Source organism: Heterodontus francisci, unplaced genomic scaffold (genome assembly GCF_036365525.1).
Source record: "Heterodontus francisci isolate sHetFra1 unplaced genomic scaffold, sHetFra1.hap1 HAP1_SCAFFOLD_43, whole genome shotgun sequence".
NCBI lineage: Eukaryota > Metazoa > Chordata > Chondrichthyes > Heterodontiformes > Heterodontidae > Heterodontus > Heterodontus francisci.
In genome coordinates, this window is record NW_027141852.1 from 2,598,476 (window position 1) to 2,606,548 (window position 8,073).

The 8,073-nt window shown below is 43.0% G+C and overlaps 1 non-coding gene across 1 annotated transcript; it reads left to right on the forward strand.

The window, feature by feature from the left end:
* The first annotated feature begins 3,936 nt into the window (after positions 1 to 3,936).
* trnar-ucu (transfer RNA arginine (anticodon UCU)) lies at positions 3,937 to 4,027 on the forward strand. The gene is given in 2 exon segments: positions 3,937 to 3,973; positions 3,992 to 4,027. It is a non-coding gene; the product is annotated as a tRNA-Arg (tRNA).
* Positions 4,028 to 8,073: the final 4,046 nt, after the last annotated feature.

Here is an 8,073-nt window from a genome sequence, read left to right on the forward strand (position 1 = left end):
CCACTGTCAACCCTTTAAGTAACGTTCCCCAATCTATCATCGCCAACTCCCGCCTCATACCTTCATAGTTTCCTTTGTTTAGATTTAGGACCCTAGTCTCGGAATCAACTCTCTCACTCTCCATCTTAATGAAGAATTTTATCATATTATGGGCGCACTTCCCCAAGGGACCCCACACAACAAGATTGTTAACTAATCCTTTCTCATTACACAATACCCAGTCCAGGATGGCCTGTTCTCTAGAGGTGTTATACACCTCTATCAATTCTCCACTCAATCTCCTTTGATATAGGCAGAATAATCCTAGCTTTTCCAACCTAACCTTGTAACTAAAATCTCCCATCCCTGGATCCATTCTGGTAAATCGCCTCTGCATCCTCTCAAGGACTCTCACATTCTTTCTAAAGTCTGCTGAGCAGAACTGGAAGCAACACTCCAATTGGGGCCTAACCAGAGTTTTATAATGGTTCAGCATAACAACCCTGCTTTTGTACTCAATGCCTCTATTTATAAAGCCCAAGATCCCATATGCTTTGCTAACCACTCTCGCAATATGTCTTGCCACCTTCAAAGATCGGTGCACATGAACCCCAAGTCCCTCTATTCCAGCACACTCTTTAGAACTGTGCCATTAAGTATATGTTGCCTCTCCCTATTCCTTATGCCAAAATACATCACCTCACACTTGTCACTATTAAATTCCATCTGCCACCTGTCTGCCCATTCTGCTAGCCTATCACTGTCCTGTTGCAGGCAGTTCATATCATCCTCACTGTATGCCACTCCTCCAAGTTTGGTGTCATCGGCATATTTTGAGATTCTACTCTGTATTCCAAGATCCAAGTCACTTACCTTCAGCAAAAAAAGCAGTGGTTCTCGCACTGACCCTTGGGGAACACCACTGTCGACTATCCTCCGGTCTGACCAAGAACCATTTAATATGACTCGCTGTTTTCAGTCTTTAAAACAATTTACTATCCAAATGGACACTGACCCTCCTAATCCATGAACCCCAATTTTGTTAACCACCCTTTTATGTGGTACTTCATAAAATGCTTTCGTAATATCCATATAAACAACATCCACTGCATTCCCTTCATCGGTATTCTCAGATAGTTTATCAACAAATGCAGTTAGATTCGTCAAGCATGAACTCCCATTGATAAATCCATGCCCACTCTCCTGAATTAACTCAAACCTCTCCAAATGACTTGATTTTTTCCCCTGAGCTGTTGATCTCATGCTGATAGCAAGCTCACCATGGAGCATGTATTTGGCAATGTGACCGTCATCCATTTGGCCCAGTCAACAGAGTCACCGCTGACTCAAGAGGGCAAACATGCTGCGGATCCCTGCACGCTGGTGTACTTCCGCATTCGGCACTCTGTCCTGCCAGGAGATGCCCAGTATCCATCTGAGGCAGTGGAGGTGGAAGCTGTTCAGCCGCTTTTTTTGGCTTGTATAAGTTGTTGATGCTTCTCTACTATAAAGGAGGGTGCTGAGAACACAAGCCTGGTACACGTGGAGCTTTGTATTTTCGGTCAGTTTGCTGTCGGTTCACACTTGTCTTCTCAACTTTGACATGACAGCTGCAGCATTGGCAATCCTGGTGCTGATTTCAGCATCAAGGGCCAGATTGCTGGTGATTGTTGATTGAAGGTATGTGAAGCTGTTGACAACCTCCAAAGTGAGGTTGTCGATGTTGATGGAAAGTGGAGTCTCTACGTCCTGGCCCGTAACTTTCATCTTCCTGATGCTGATTGTCAGTCCAAACTCTTTGCAGGCCAGGGAGAACCGATCCACAAGCTGCTGTGACTGAACTTCATTATGGGATGTCAGCACAGCATCATCAGCAAATAGCAACTCACAGACTAGGAATTTACCCACTTTGGTCTTGGCGCACAGTCTTGCCAAGTTGAACAGCTTGTCGTCAGCTCTGATGTGCAGGTGAACACCTATATCTGAGTAATTGAAAGTGTACAATAGCAGCATGGAGAAGTATATGTCAATTATAAAGGATGTGATAACTAGACAGTTCGAAAATGATGACATGATTGGGCAGAGTCAACATAGATTTATGAAAAGGAAAACAGGTTTGAAAAACCTGTTGAGATTTTTGAGGATGTTACCTATAGAACAGATAAAGGAGAACCAGTGGATGTGTGGTATTTGTATTTTCCTTTGGTAAGGTCCCACACAGGAGGTGAGTAAACAAAATTAGAGCACATAGGCTTGGGGATAATATACTGATATGGATTGAGAATTGGTTAACAGACCGAAAACAGAGAGCAGGAATTACGGGTCCTCCTCAGGATGGCAGGCTGTTACTATTGGGGTACTGCAAGGATCAGTGTTGGAGCCACAGCTGTTAACAACCTATATAAATGATTTGGATGTGGGAATTAAATGTAATATTTCCAAGTTTGCAGATGACACAAAGCTCGGTGAAGTGTGAGTTGTGAGGAGGATGCAGAGAGGCTTCCAGGGGACCTGGAGAGGCTAAGTGAATGGGCAAGAACATGGAATATAATGTGAATTAGTGTGAAGTTATTCACTTTGGTAGAATAAACAGAAAGACAGAGTATTTCTTAAATGGTAAGAGGTTGGGAAGTGTCGATGTCTAAAGGGACCTGGGTGTCCTTGTTCCTGAGACACTAAAAGCTCTTGTGCAGGTGCAGCAATCAATTAGGAAGGCAAATGGTATGTTGTACCCACACGAGGGGTCATGAGTACAGGAGTAAAGATGTCTTGCTGCAATTGTCTAGAGCCTTGGTGAATCCGCACTGGAATATTGTTTACAGTTTAGTCTCCTCATCTGATGAAGGATACACTTGCCATAGAGGGGGTGAAACAGAGGGTCAACAGACTAATCTTTTTTTTGCATTTATTTCATTTCATCTCAGTTTGTTCAGTTTGCTTACCTACTGTTTTTTTCAGGTTTGTACTTCCTGCTGTTCAATATTCAGTCCATTAACACCTAATCTGTACGAATGCTTTGTCTTTCAACACACCATTAACATATTGTTTACCTTTGCTGCATGACCTTTTGGTCAGCTATGTGGCCTTGTCCAATCTACACCTTCTCCTTTGTTATCTCTTGCCCCACCCCCACCCCACTTGCTTATCACCTGTGACTTTTCTAATATATGTCAGTTCCAAAGATGGGTCACTGACCTGAAACGTTAACTCTGCTTCTCTTTTCACAGATGCTGCCAGACCTGCTGAGTGGTTCCAGCATTTCTTGTTTTTATGTCACCAGACTAATCCCTGGGATGGTGGGATTGTCTTATGAGGAAACTGGGCCTGTATTCCTTAAAGTTTCGAAGAATGAGAGGTGATCTGATTGAAACTGACAACATTCTTACAGGGCGTGACAGTGTGGATGTAGACGGGATGTTTGCCCTGGTTGGTGAGTCTAAAACCAAAGGACATCGTCTCAGAATAAGGAGTAGGCCATTTAAAACTGAGATGGGTGGAATTTCTTCACTCAGACGGTGGTGAATCATTGGAATACTGTGCCCCAGAGGGCTGTGGCAGCTCAATCATTGAGCATGTTCAAGACAGAAATTGATAGAAATCTTGATACTCATGACATCAAGGGATATGGGGATAGCATGGGAAAGGGGCTTTGAGGTAGGTGATCAACCGTGATCGAATTGAATGACAGAGCAGGCTCGACGGGCTGAATAGCTTACTCCTATGTTCCTCTGTTCCTAAGAGAGTTGGCGCCAGCACGCAGCCCTGCTTTACCGCACTGCTGATCTTGAAAGCGTCTGATGTTGCTCCATTGTAACTGATGGAACTGTGCATGTTCTCGTGGAAAGAAGAGATGATGCCCAAGAGGTCAGGAGGGCAGCCTATGTTCCATTGCAGTTTGAAGAGGCCGTCTCTGCTGACAAGATCAAAGGCCTTAGTGATGTTAATAAAAATGTGTGAGGCTCTGTGGCGCAATGGATAGCGTGTTGGACTTCTAAATAATGATTAAGACGATATTCAAATGTTGTGGGTTCAAATCCCACCAGAGTCAGATTTTGGACCAGAAACAGAGGAGCACAACGGAACAACAAATGAAGAAATGCGCCAAAAGCACAGACTCGGAGACAGAGCGAGAGAGAGAGGAGCAGAGCAGGGAAAAAAAAAAATCGAGGAGTGACGTCACAATGGAGAATGAGAGCAGGGAAACAGAGAGCCGCTGCGGTGAGGATACAGGATTTGGTTCTTTCTTCGGTGCAGTGGAAGGAGCTGTTTGGTGAGGATCTGGTAAGCTGTGACATCCAGGTAGTTGATTGGTTTGGAAGAACCGACCTGCTTGATGCACATCTGGTAAGTGATTAAGATCCATTTTAGTCCTAACGTTTAAAATAGTAAACAAACTAGTGGTAAGTTTAATAAAATATGCAATAAAATGAATAATTGAATAAAATATTTAAGTAGTTAATTGAAACACGTTAAGGATGACAGGACAGGTGATGTGTCACAGCTGCAGCATGTGGGAGTTCCTGGATGCCAGTGTGATCCAGGGCAAACACGTCTGCAGTAAGTGTTTGCGGCTCAAAGAGGGAGAAAAAAGGAATGTAGTGGTAGTAGGGGACAGTATAGTAAGGTGGATTGACTCTGTTCTCTGCAGCAAAAGCAAGAGTCCAGACGGCTGTGTTGCCTGCCGGTGCCAGGATTCAGGACATCTGCTCAGGGCTGGAGCGAAACATACAATGGGAGGGGGAGGATCCAGTCTTCGTGGTCCATGTCGGTACCAAAGACATAGGCAGGACAAGGATAGAGGTTCTGCAAAGTCAGTATGAGGAACTAGGCACCAAATTAAGAAGCAGAACCTCAAAGTTAATCATCTCTGGATTATTACCTGAGCCATGTGCAAATTGGCATAGGACAAATAAGATTAGAGAAAGTAATGTGCGGCTGAAAGACTGGTGTGGTAGTAGTGGGTTCTGGTTCGTGGGGCATTGGCACCAGTACTGGGGAAAGAGGTGGCTGTACCGTTGGGACTGTCTACACCTGAACCATGCTGGTGCCGGTGTTCTAGCGAGACACATAAGGAGGGAAGTAGAGACGGTTTTAAACTGAATAGTGGGGGCAAGGGATCAAATTTGGGAAGATATGGTGAATCAAGGAGGAGAGACAAGGCAAGAGAGAGAGGTATAAATATGGGAAATGATAAACAGACTGTGACAGGAAGGGACAGAATGTACAAATCTAAGAGTAAATCGACAGATAAGGCTAGAGGTGACAAAAATAATAAAAGGACAAAACTAAATGCTCTGTATCTGAAGGCATGGAGCATTTGAAACAAAACAGATGAACTGGGAGCACAAATAGAATAATTAAGTACGATCTGATAGTCATTACAGAGACATGGCTGCAGGGCGACATAGATTGGGATGTGAATATTGGAGGTGACATGGCATTTTGGAAGGACAGGAAGATAGGAAAAGGTGGCGGGGTAGCTCTGTTAATTAATGATGGTATTAGCGTAATAGAGAGGGATGACCTGAGTTCTGGAGTTCAGGATGCAGAAGCAGTTTGAGTACAAATGAGAAATCATAAAGGCAAGAAGTCACTTGTGGGAGTGGTGTACAGGCCACCTAACATTAACCACACTGTCAGATGGGATATCAAGGAAGAAATAATGGCAGCTTGTCAGAAAGGTACTGTGATAATTATGGGGGATTTTAATCTGCATAAAAATTGGAAAATTCAGATGAGCAGAGGTAGCGTAGATGAGGAATACATAGAATGTTTTGGGGATAATTTCTTGGAACAATACATTCTGGAGCCAACCAGAGAGCAGGCTATACTGGACCTGGCATTGTGCAACGAGATAGGATTAATTAATGACCTCATAGTTAAGGTGCCCCTAGGTAGTAGCGATTATAATATGATTGAATTTCACATTCAGTATGAGGGAGAGGAGAGTGGGTCCCAGACTAGTATTTTAAATTTAAATAAGGGCAATTATAAGGTCATGAAAGCAGAGCTAGCTAAAGTGAACTGGCAAATTAGGTTAAGGGATAAGTCAATAGAGATGCAGTGGCAGACATTTAAGGGGATATTTCAGAATACACAGAATAGATACATTTCAACGAGAAAGAAAAGTTCCAAAGGTGGGACTCACCATCCATGGTTCACGAAAACAGTTAAAGATACTATCAAACTTAAAGAAAAAGCCTATAATTGTGCAAAGATGGGAGGCAGGTCAGAAGATTGGACAGAATATAAAACAAACAGCAAAGAATGACTAACAGATTGATAAGGAAGGCAAAATTAGAGTATGAGAGAAAGCTCGCAAGAAATTTCAAGACAACTAGTAAGAGTTTCGATAGATATTTTAAAAAGAAAAGAGTTAACAAAGCGACTGTTGGTCCAACAGAAAGTGTGTCTGGGGAATTAATAATGGATAATTAAGAGATGACAGATGAATTGAACAGATACTTTGCATCGGTCTTCACTATTGAGGATACAAATACCATCCCAGTATTAGCCGTATATCAGGAAATTGAAGGGATGGAGGAACTCAAGAAAATTACAATCACCAGGGAAGTGGTACGAAACAAATTGTTGGAGCTGCGGGTTGACAAGTCGCCAGGTCCTGAATTGGCTAGTGAGATAGTTGATGCGCTGGTTTTAATATTCCAAAATTCCCTCGATTCGAGAAGGTTCCGTTAGATTGGAATAGAGTGAATGTAACTCATTTATTCAAAAAGGGAGGGAGACAGAAAGCAGGAAACGACAGGCCAGTTAGCTTAACATTTGTCTGAGGGAAAATGTTTGGAGCTATTACAGAGGATGTTATAGCAGGGCATTTAGAAAAAATTAAGGTAATCAGGCAGAGTCAACATGGTTTTTTGAAAGGGAAATCATGCTGTGGATAAAGGGGAACCAGTGGATGTATTGTATTTCGATTTCCAGAAGGATAAGGTGCCATATCAAAGGTTATTGCACAAAATAAAAGCTCATGGTGTCGGGGGTAACATATTGGCATGGATAGAAGATTGGCTAGCTGACAGGAAACAGAGAGTCAGCATAAATGGGTCACTTTCTGGTTGGCAAGAAGTAATGAGTGGTGTGCCACAGGGATCTGTGCTGGGGCCTCAACTTTTTACAATTTATATAAATGACTTAGATGAAGGGACCGAAGGTATTGTTGCTAAATTTGCTGATCACAAAGATAGGTAGGAAAGTAGGTTGTGAAGAGGACATAAGGGGGCTACAAAGGGATATAGATAGGTTAAGTGATTGGGCAAAGACCTGGCAAATGGAGTATAATGTGGGAAAGTCGGAAATTGTCCACTATGGCAGGAAGAATAAAAAAGCATATTATCTAAATGGTGAGAGATTGCAGAGCTCTGAGATGCAGAGGGATCTGGGTGTCCGAGGGCATGAATTGCAAAAGGTTAGTATGCAGGTCCAGCACGTAATTAGGAAAGCTATCGAATGTTATCATTTATCACCATGGGAATTGAATACAATAGTAGGGAGGTTATGCTTCAGCTATACAGGACATTGGTGAGACCTCTTCTGCAGTACTGAGTACTGTACTGGTCTCCTTATTTGCGGAAGGATGTAAATGCATTGGAGGTAGTACAGAGAAAGTTTACGAGACTAATATATGGAATGGGTGGGCTGTCTTACGAGGAAAGATTGGACAAGCTGGGCTTGTCTCCGTCAGAGTTTAGAAGAGAAAGAGGCGACATGATTTGTTATTTAATTTATTAATTAACAAATTAGCTATCCTCCAGTCTTCCGGTACCTCACCCGTGGCTAACGATGATACAAAAATCTCTGCCAGCGCCCCAGCAATCTCCTCCCTTGCTTCCCATAGCATCCTAGGATACATCTGATCAGGCCCTGGGGATTTATCCACCTTAATGCGCTTCAAAACCTCCAACACCTCCTCCTTTGTAATGTTGATATGCTGCAGGATATCGCTGTTCCCTCCCTTGAACTCACTAGCTTCCATGACCTTCTCCACGGTAAATACAGACGAGAAATATTCATTTAAGACCTCGCCCATTTCGCGTGGCTTCACACATAGATTGCCACACTCTCCCTAGACCTACA